Below are 9,969 nucleotides of genomic sequence, written 5' to 3'. Positions count from 1 at the left end.
GCACTGCCCCCTCAAGTGAACAACTGTGCAGTTGTACTTCTCATGTTCGCTTTCAGTTCGCTGGCAGTTGGGTCACTCTCGACCCAGCTCCTCGCTCCCTTGAGCCAGGGGTTACACTGGCTATCCACTCTTTTTTTCTTTTTGGTTCTGATGTACAGAAGTGTTTTGATTGAGAATACTTCTACCACAAAGACCACATATGAGATGGAGGGTAGACCGACCCACTAGTTGAACAAGGTGACTTTTGTAAGGCAGAACATGTAACCCATGACTCACATGATGATACGTTATCTTTAAAAATAAGTGCCTTCGTTCTTTTTATTTTCTGAGGGGGCGGCTTTCAACAGAATTGATTTTGAGGATAACATTGGTGCCTTATTGTTGATATACTTTATTAGGTGAGTGCTGCAAGCATCGCTCAACTATTGTTGTTCTTAGGCTTTTTATTATGATACCGTACTTCAATCCACACAGAGTTTGGATTGAAGTACGGTATCATATAATAATAATAAAGTCCTTAGATTCACAATCATAGTTTACAATGTTATACACGATAATATAATATATATTATATATAATATATACAATATACGAGGGCCATCCGAGTGCTTGTTTAGACTACCGTACACAACAGTAATGGAAGTGTATGATTGCGTACTAGTCTGATGATTGTGAGGCAGGCCCATGGATACGGAGAGGGCCAATTCACTCTTGGTTTGGCGGTGGATGCGAACGCATGTTTAATTCAGCTGTTTATTTAGTTTTGATGTGGTAATGATGCCTGCCAGGGATGCTGCTGGTCTGCGTCTTGCAGGGGCTGTTTACTTTGACGTCCCCCCACTGCAAGTTGTTCATGAAACGCTAATCAAGTTCACACCAGCAAAAAAAAGTCCATTCAGACGGCACACATTAGCCATGAAATAATGAACTCTGAAGTTATTTTGGTCTTGGATTGCATTTCTGATTTTAAGATAAAGTGGAGCAAAACAAACGGCCGTCCCTCGGTATTAGTATTATTTTTTTTTACCAAAGCAATTAGTCGCACACTCAGGTGTTGGTCTGGGAATCTGCATAATAAAAGGAATAAGTAGTGGAACAACAGTGGAAGAACTTTCTTCACTTTTTTGTATACTGTGGAATTATGAGAAATTTCTGCACAATAAAACGACGCAAAAAAGGTTTTCTCTGAACTAAAAACGTTATGGCTAAAGGGTTATACTTTATGACTGAAATGTAAATGAGTCAAGTCAAGGATGTCTTGGACGCTCTCCAGTGACGGTCCCCGGTCGAATGTTCCACCCTAATCTTAAAACCCCCTCTAAAAAACATATTAATTATGCCCATAATTAAATGCTTGAATCAAACTCAAAACTACAGCTTCCAAGTATTTTGTCTGTGTGGCAAGCAACCTACGCACAGTTTGCCCTACCCACACACTTAGAATCTATCTGTTCCTGTGAGACCTTACACATGGCTTCTTTTTAAACAAGAAATCACAGTTGTAACCCCACCATTGCTACCCCTGCAACCATGGGGTCTTATAGAATGTTGGTGTGTTAGTGGTAAGGGTGTTAATTGGATTGATAAAGGCTAAATGTCCACAGCCTAATCTGTAGGCATCCTAGAGCAAGATTCCACTACCTCTACCCGCTCCTTAATGACATGCATCTGAATTCACTCTAAGTTGTTGGGGTAAGAGTGGCTACTAAAGCTAAATCATAGTAAATGGTCACCCTGGTGCTGCTGTCTGCAGCGTACTGTAACCGCACAGTATGAGGAAAAACATGTTATGGTGACTCACACGTAGAAGGTGAAAACACCGTCACCCCCCCTCGGGAAGTTTGCTGTCTGTCTCCGTGTGACACATGCAAGTTCAGATGCTCGCCTCGAGCCCTTTCACCGACCACGGTAAAGGTCATCGTCCATGCATCGCTGCGTGTTCCCGACCGCCATGGAGATGGTGACGAGGCAATCATCCGTGGAGCAGGACCGCCGACAAGTACGACACGTATGACTCGTCTGACGCAGGGCGCTCATCACGCAGATGACATGTGACACGTGACGCGTTGCAACGCTGTCGTAGCTTTAAAAGTGTTACCCGGTGACCCCTGATCAAACGCCAGAGGTTAATTCTGCCACGCTTGACGTGCAAGATGACATTAGTCAAGATGTGGACGCGTTGTAAAATAGTCAACACTTGGTTTTATTTGAAAATCTGGGGCACATGGATAATGTGGCTGTATCGTCCTTTTATACTCCAACATGATCCAGTTGACCAGACCCTGTGCTTTATAGAGGTTTTCCAACCGGTCGACTGTAGGGGGACTCGATATTACCCTCAATATTAGCGGTGTGGCCTTTGAATTTATAGGTGTTTTACAACCATGCTTTTGTCCTACAAAGTGACCTATTCTGATCCATGCATAAAACCAACATCTGAATTGGAGTAGACAATGTTACTTGGAGTCACTTTCAACACCAAAGAGCAGTCAAATAATGACTTACTTTGGCTGGAACAAAGTGGCCTCGAATTTATATCATGAATTTAATTGGAAGTATTTCACGCTGGTAATGTAGTGCATTACCATGGCTTCCAGCGGCTGCTGGGACAATTTCATTTAAAGATAATAGTTTTCTGGTTTCTGGTGCGGTCGTAAACCTATCTTTTCATTTTATGGCAGGTTTTCACTAATGGTTCTCTCCTGTAATGGCTCACAGGCTCCTTCACTAACGTCGCGTCCATCTTCTACCTTTTATATTACCACTGCACACATCTCAAAATGTCTTGGCTTTTATCCATAAATGGACTACGACAAAATTATTCAGACCTGAACTACATTTCTGTAAGTGCTTTGCAGTTTCAATCTCACAACACAAATCAATGCTCTAAAGGAAATATATGGATTTACACAATATAAGAAGTATAAGAAGCCGGGCAGAAGTTGAAGCAAAAGCCTTCTTTCAATAGTCTTTGCACGCCAGGCTTCTGGAAAGGACAAAAAGAGTTGAGCATCGGTTTGCTAATTTACTATTCTAGGTCATTTCGAAGCCTGGAGGACCGGATGGCACATCCATCCATTGATTGTTTTCAAACCACACATCCAAGGTAGCCCACTACCGCCTGAAGCTAGACAACCACTGTCTGAACCTAGCTAAACAAAGAGTGAACCTCACTCTGGACCTAGCTAAACAAAGAGTGAACCTCACTCTGGACCTAGCCCAACAAGGTCTGAATCTAGCCAACCCTGAAATGGTAAATTGACTGCATTTAAAGTGTTAGTGTTATTCAGACCTTTGGCCACTCAAAGCAAAACTTTAAAATGATGACCTCACAATCACACACCGACGGTGTTGTCAAGCATGCAAGGCAACAGCCAGCTTTTTGGAAGCAATTTAAAGCACTTAACTAGGAGGAGCCAGCATCGAACCTGCAACCCTCCAGTTGCCAGGCAACCTGGAGAAAGAACTGAAAGGTTGAACGTAATTTCTCACACCTACGGGGGGGGGGGGGGGGGGGGGGGCCGAGAAGTGTTGAACAAACTGAAAACACAACGTATATAGGGAAAACGGACGCAAATCCCAAGTCAAATGCAGAAGCCATAACACAACGGAAGTTAGCGTTAGTTATTATTATATACTCATTCAGTATAGAATGTGGATAGCCAAAGCCTTATTATAAATAGCTTAACTTTGAACCGTTACTTTAGCGAAGTGTGGAGTGTGGCAAACACCTAGGTGTCTGCCACACTCCACTCCAAAGGTGGCTTTTCTGGGCTCCTCCAAACACAGGACGCAGGGTGGTGATGTCGAAACCGGTTTATTTTAAGTTTTGTTGGTGATGATACATGTCCTGGTGCTCCATGTTGGGTGATCCCTGGTTGAACCTGTGCACACTGAATACCCAATGTGCAACAGGTACGCAGCCTCACCCGGCCCCAGAGTCCAATCAGACTCGGCCAGGTGAGGCTGCTTAAACCAGCCATCACCCACACACACACACTCCCACAGTAACATTCACCTCTGCCAGGCTTATCGGCATCATACAAGAGTTCTGTTATTGCAACGCATAATACTGTCTCAGAGAGCATGTTGTTTCGGCGAAAAGAACAATCCATTGTAATCTGTAATGCAACCTCTCAAACAGGCAATTCCTTTTCTCTTCCACATGTGTAGGCAATAGAAGTCTGCTTGCAATAATAGTCGGCCCATTGAATTGTCAACATGCGTTGACACTCTGTTCCATTGTGTTGTGGCTTTTGCATTAATGTTGTAGCGTTTGCAGTGTGTTGTGACTCTTTGCATGTGTGTCATGTTTTTCTATTTTGCAAAGCTTTTTTATGGGAAATGATTATGGCAATGCTTTAATTTCTTAATTTTCAAAACCAAATAACATTGGCACACAATAAGGGTGTTTCATGTAGAAGAAGGTTAAACTGGAATAAATAAAATCATGATTTATCTGAGATATTGTTCTCGTGATACAAGTTATACAAAAACGTCCGTAGATAACCTCCTAGTGTTTGAATACTGTCTCCTTTCTTCTCTTTTTCAGGAAATACAGCTAGGGAACCACAGAAATCAGTGCAGACTCAGTAAGTACAAGTCTATTGTAGTGCCATTCTACGGCACCGTCAGACACGCAGACTGTGAAGCCTACAAAAAGCATTCAGGATGAATTATTGTTTACCTTCCATTGCCCTGCCAGAGATCAGATAATGAATACGTGTGCATAGCCGGCTGCTTATTGAAATATTAATTTCCCTCTGCTCGCATGCGTCCAGCCAATGGGAGCGTGTTGATGACAGACGGTTTGATTTATGAGGATGCGGTGGCCACATGGTTTAGAGGGAAGCTGTTTGAACCCCGGAGGACGGAGACAAATTGCATAATAAAAAAAAAAAATCAATACACATGCATGTGTGCGTGTCGGCGCACACATTTCTCTCTCTCTCTGTGTGTGTGTGTGTGTGTGTGTGTGTGTGTGTGTGTGTGTGTGTGTGTGTGTGTGTGTGTGTGTGTGTGTGTGTGTGTGTGTGTGTGTGTGTGTGTGTGTGTGTGTGTGTGGTGTGTGGTGCCTGTTTGTGAGAGAACAGGTGTGTGGATGAATGTGTACTAGTGATTGCAGCTGTGTAGCGCAGCTCCCCCTCCCGCCAGGTCTGGTGACCTGTGTCAACGCAGCCGTCATAAACTCCTCTTCAGGACGCTTTGATTGATGGCTCTGTGTCAGTTATGTCCTCTGCCATCACCGCTCCGGTTATTTCATGATGGATTGGTTTTCTGTATTTTCTAAAAACCTCAGATGGGTGGGGGCGGGGACTGGGATCTCACTGTGTCCCCTTCATTGGCTGGAAGTTCTGTGTCTTTTTGGCAACTTTGAGGAAAGTGTTTCTGCTAATTCCACTGCTGTCTGGCGGAGCAGGAACAGGATGTTCCGTCAGCTGCCCTCTGACCTCTCTGAGTGACGAGATCTACTACAATCCTTGGCCTTTATTCTCCTTCTGCTGTGTGTGTGTGTGTGCGTGCGTGTGCGTGTGCGTGCGTGTGTCCTTGGTCTGACTTGGTAGTCGCAACATGCAGGATTGTTTTATTCATGATTCACTTTGGGGAGTTGAACGCACGCACATGCACTAACTCTCCCCCTCAAAACCTCTCCATCCATGCATTTCAGCCAGTTAAACATGCCCTTTGCTGGGTCGGATCAGAAGATGAGCGGTTACACCTTAATGAGCCATGTCTCTGCAGCTGCAACCTTTGTGTGCGTCATGGTGGGGCGATGCAAATCCTAACTGAATACCACACACACAAAGGCTTCAACAGGGGGGAGTAAAAAGGTCTAATGTATGCCCATTCAGTGGCCTGTCCCTTTAATGCATTGACACGGCTAACATTGACCTTGTTTGACCTCATTCGTGATGCTTCCAGTGTGTGTGTGTGTGCACACACACACACAGGTTTTCTTGCGACGCCCAGGCCTGTAGCGTTACAGTGGCCTCTCTACAGTGATTGTAATCGCTCATTCCTTACCTATTATGGGGTGTGGGACCTTTAGGTCTGAGGGACGTTGTGGCTGGACCACCTCTGATTATTTAATATTCATCACCGACGTGGCTCAGGCACGCTGGCTGGTGTTTGGTTTAAACGCATTTGCCAGGTTATTAATTAAAGATGAGATTTAATGTTATAATCAGACTGTGTAAGCTCAGAGCAGTGGATGTTCAAACAAAATCATTCATTTGTGACTTTAATTTACAATAAATTTTTTTGAAGAAAATCTGCATTTGCTGAGATAAATAAAACCACAAAGTATATGTGATATTTAAATAGCCTTTGGGAATCACTGATTTATAGAATCCATTGGAATCTATTTTTAGGAATTTTAGGAATCTATTGCCGGATCCCAACCAGCTAGTGTGGATGTGTGTAGTTTGGAAGTGTGTATCATTTTCATGTTTCCATGGCGCTAACAGATCCATCACTATGTGGCATAAATGAAAACCGTGTATGTTTATTTCCGCTGCTGGCTGAAGACATGCTGCGCGTTTGCTTAATTGATATTAATTGATTTAATTATCAGTGTGTTTGCACTCGAAGCATACCCCACGGTCTGATTTTAATTCGGATTGATCGGCTGTCCTTTTATCGCGACCCTCCTGCCGCCTCAGGCCCTAGAATATAATTTGGCGATGGTTGCTAAGAAGGGTTGACAACAAGCGAAGCATGTGTTGCCACGGTGACACTGCTGTTCTCGATTTGAGTCTTTGGCACAAGCGTGGATGGCATTTTTGATGATGATGGCGACGACGATGATGATGAAGATAAACATGATAGAGATTATTAGAACAAAGCTAAATTTGATGAGGTTATCTATGTCATCAGTGTCAACTTCTTTCCACAAACGACTTTGCAAAGTTGTCGGTTGCGACTTAGCCAAGGTTGTGGGATTGTGCAACCTTCTGGATGTGCTTCCCTGGCCTGTTGGGTCTTTTGGGTTGACCCGCGTTCACATGTGAATCATACATGCAAACCCCTGACTCACTCAATACCTATTCGTGGGGGAATACTGAACAACCAGTGCTGCCTAGACAGCGGGGTTCTTCTCGTTTGTGGATGGATGAAAGGAGGAGTGTGTGCGTGTTCTCCTTGTCTGAGGTTGTAGTGAAGTCTAAGTCTGGAGCCCTTTATTACCGCAGCAGTGTAAGAGCTTCACAGGCCCGTCTCCATTCTCAGAAGATTAGGAGGAAGTCTTTCTCCTGGATGAGACGGAGGGAGAGACATAAGGAGTGAGGGAGAGAGGCGATGAGGGAGATAAAGGAAACAGAAATTAATGGAGAAGCATCATCAGCATCAGGAATATATATTGCAGACACATGTACATACAAACGTGCATAGACTTGCATGCATAGTCACACACTCGCACACGTATTACATTTTTACTTTGACCAGTTCCTGTCGCCATTCATCGGTTGCCTATGGTTTCCCTTTTTGTTTAGTTTTCTTTTCAAACATCCCTTGTTCGTTCCATTCCATCTGAGTTATAATTCTCTCTCCATGTAACATCCAAGAACACATTTAGTTTCCTTCTCTCACTCTATCGTTCTCTCTGTGTCTCTGAGTCTGTCTCTGTGTCTGTCTCTCTCTTGGTCTCTCGCTCTGTCCTGTTAGCACTGGGAGCTAGCTTAAGACTGAACCCCCCCCCCCCCCCCATATGTTTCTCATTCATCTCTCGCCTCCCTTTTTATTTGGATGTTATGACAAACCCTTCTGCAGACGGCGTTTCCATAGCCGCGTGGAACAACATGACATCACTACTTTATGAGCGGGGGGGGGGGTGGAGTTGTTAAAACGCATGTCAGAGCATGCCAGTAAGCTATGATGTCACGGGTGGGCGGGGCTGCTGGTTAAACGGCGAGGGAGAGGTGGCGGCGTGGGGAGTGGTGGGGGGGGGGGGGAGGGGTTAAGGGTTTATGAATGGAAGTACTTTAAGGGAGTGAATGGGGTCTCTTACCACAGCCACCCCACAACACGCCTCCCAGTGCTCCCGCTGGCCACACCGTAGTCGTCCATGAGCCGCACAGCTATTGCATGGCCTAGTAAAACACAGCTTCTAACACTGGCACTTTAACACCAATACTACTTCCTCCGGCACCACCAAATCCGGCACCACCAAATCCGGCACCACCAAATGCAGCACACGCGTGGTGCAATAACTATGATTCAGAAATTCCATTCCATATAAATGATTGTGACTGTGACTTCTTCGACATCCACGTTCCACTCAGGGGTTCTCGTGTCCAATCAACCGTCTTTGTTGAACTCATTCTTACCCCTCAGTTCAGTACCATCAGCCTGCTGTGTAATTATTTAGTTTAACTTTGCGAGGGCCACAAAGGTGTGAGGACGCAAATCCACGCATCTAGTGCGTAGATGTAGTTTTAGACCAAGCCACTTCTTTCTTTGCCTTTCACTGTAATGTCATGTGTAATGTCATACTTTCAAGAGAGATTGCTGTACGTTTAGTTTGTTGGTCATCAAACATGCATTCCTTGGCTTGCTGATTAAGCGTTTGGAAAAAAAAAAGCATGTTTGGTAAGTGACCTCAATCGACTAGTCATTCAATCCACTGCTTACTAAATGATCCTCCACACCGTGGCCGGTCAGAAGTGATCCCTTTCTCTCACCCAAGAGCACAGGAGACTCGCCACGATTGGCTGTTCTGCGCGACAGGCGGAACGACAGCAAAGCCAGAGAATGGGCCCGACAATCAATATCCAATTTTAGGTTCTCATGCAATCAATGTTGGAGTAAAAACTCATGGGCTCTCCGGCGTTGATCATGTGACCACGCCAGGCCTCAGTGTGATTGGGCCACTGGGTATTGGGAGTCCATATTTACCACAAGCCGCGTCGAAGGCTGTGCTGTTTTTGTGAGTAAGGCTGTTAAAAGGCTGGGATACCCTTAGGCAAAACCATTACTTCCTCACGATGGTTGTTAAATTATAAATCTTATGCACTATGCACCACTGAGAGAGACAGAGAAATGATATATACTATAAGTGAGAGTATTCAAAGAGTATTTGAATACCTAATTATCTATGGTTCTCTTTTTCAATGTGAGCTCAATGTCACCCTGTGACAGCTTTATTGCACAAAAAATGAAAATGTTTTTTTAGATTTCCCAAGAGGGCAAAGTTTCCCTCCTCTGTATCTGACATTGCTGAGATAGATCTCTTGGATGTGCTCTCCAGGAAATGTTCATTCATTCTTTATTAAATCTTTTTACTGGTTGTTTTATAAAATCAACTGAATCCAATGCTCTTTGAAACTAGCTACACTTTAAGTTCAGTTGATGTCACTAATTTAATTACCACTCATTCTGAATGTAATTCTGTTGATTTATGGTGTCATATGTTCGGAGTCGGTTAATTAACACCCTTTTGACAAACCATCTCCCACACTGGAGTGATTGTTTACAAGTAACAGACATGCTTGTAGACAGATGTTTGCTACATTTTCTTCTTCCCAAAATGACGGAAATACATTTGTACAGGAACTGACGGTTTCTAATGCTTCAGTCTCGAAGCACCCCGCTACGCAAAGATAAGAAATACACAAGGCGAAGAGGGACAACTTTGTGGGTTACAAGTTACAACACAGCGGTCATTTAGAACAAACACTAGATTGGAACCAGATTTGGACTTGCGGTGTGTTTGGGTTTTTGATTTCATCCGATTCGGTTCAAAACTCAGCCTGGCCCAGTGTTTGCCAGTGCGGATGTTAGAGTAAGCTTACCACCCACCACTCGCCACCACCACCACCACCACCACCACCACCACCACCATACCATACCATCTGGTCTGAGGTGTTTCACTTAGCCCATTGCTCGGGTATTCAGCCTTTAGCAGGTAAAACACAGTTTGAAACCCAATTGTCTGCTATTCAGCTAACCATGAGCTGATAAAACGCTGTTCTA

At 44.2% G+C, this 9,969-nt stretch overlaps 1 protein-coding gene across 2 annotated transcripts in view; it reads left to right on the top strand.

Annotated features, from left to right (window-relative positions):
- adarb1b (adenosine deaminase RNA specific B1b) overlaps positions 1–9,969 on the top strand; it is a 111,928-nt gene that overhangs the window by 22,159 nt on the left and 79,800 nt on the right. The window contains exon 2 of one of the 2 annotated variants that reach the window (XM_084478426.1): positions 4,553–4,592. The exons of the other annotated variant lie outside the window; for it this stretch is intronic. The gene's annotated coding sequence lies outside the window, so the exon portion shown is untranslated. The remainder of the gene's footprint in view (positions 1–4,552; positions 4,593–9,969) is intronic. 2 annotated transcript variants of the gene reach the window in all.

The sequence above is a fragment of the Micromesistius poutassou genome (genome assembly GCF_964030765.1).
Source record: "Micromesistius poutassou genome assembly, chromosome: 14".
Taxonomy (NCBI): Eukaryota; Metazoa; Chordata; class Actinopteri; order Gadiformes; family Gadidae; genus Micromesistius; species Micromesistius poutassou.
Note: the sequence above shows the minus strand (reverse complement) of the source record. Positions and strands in the feature narration are given on the sequence as shown.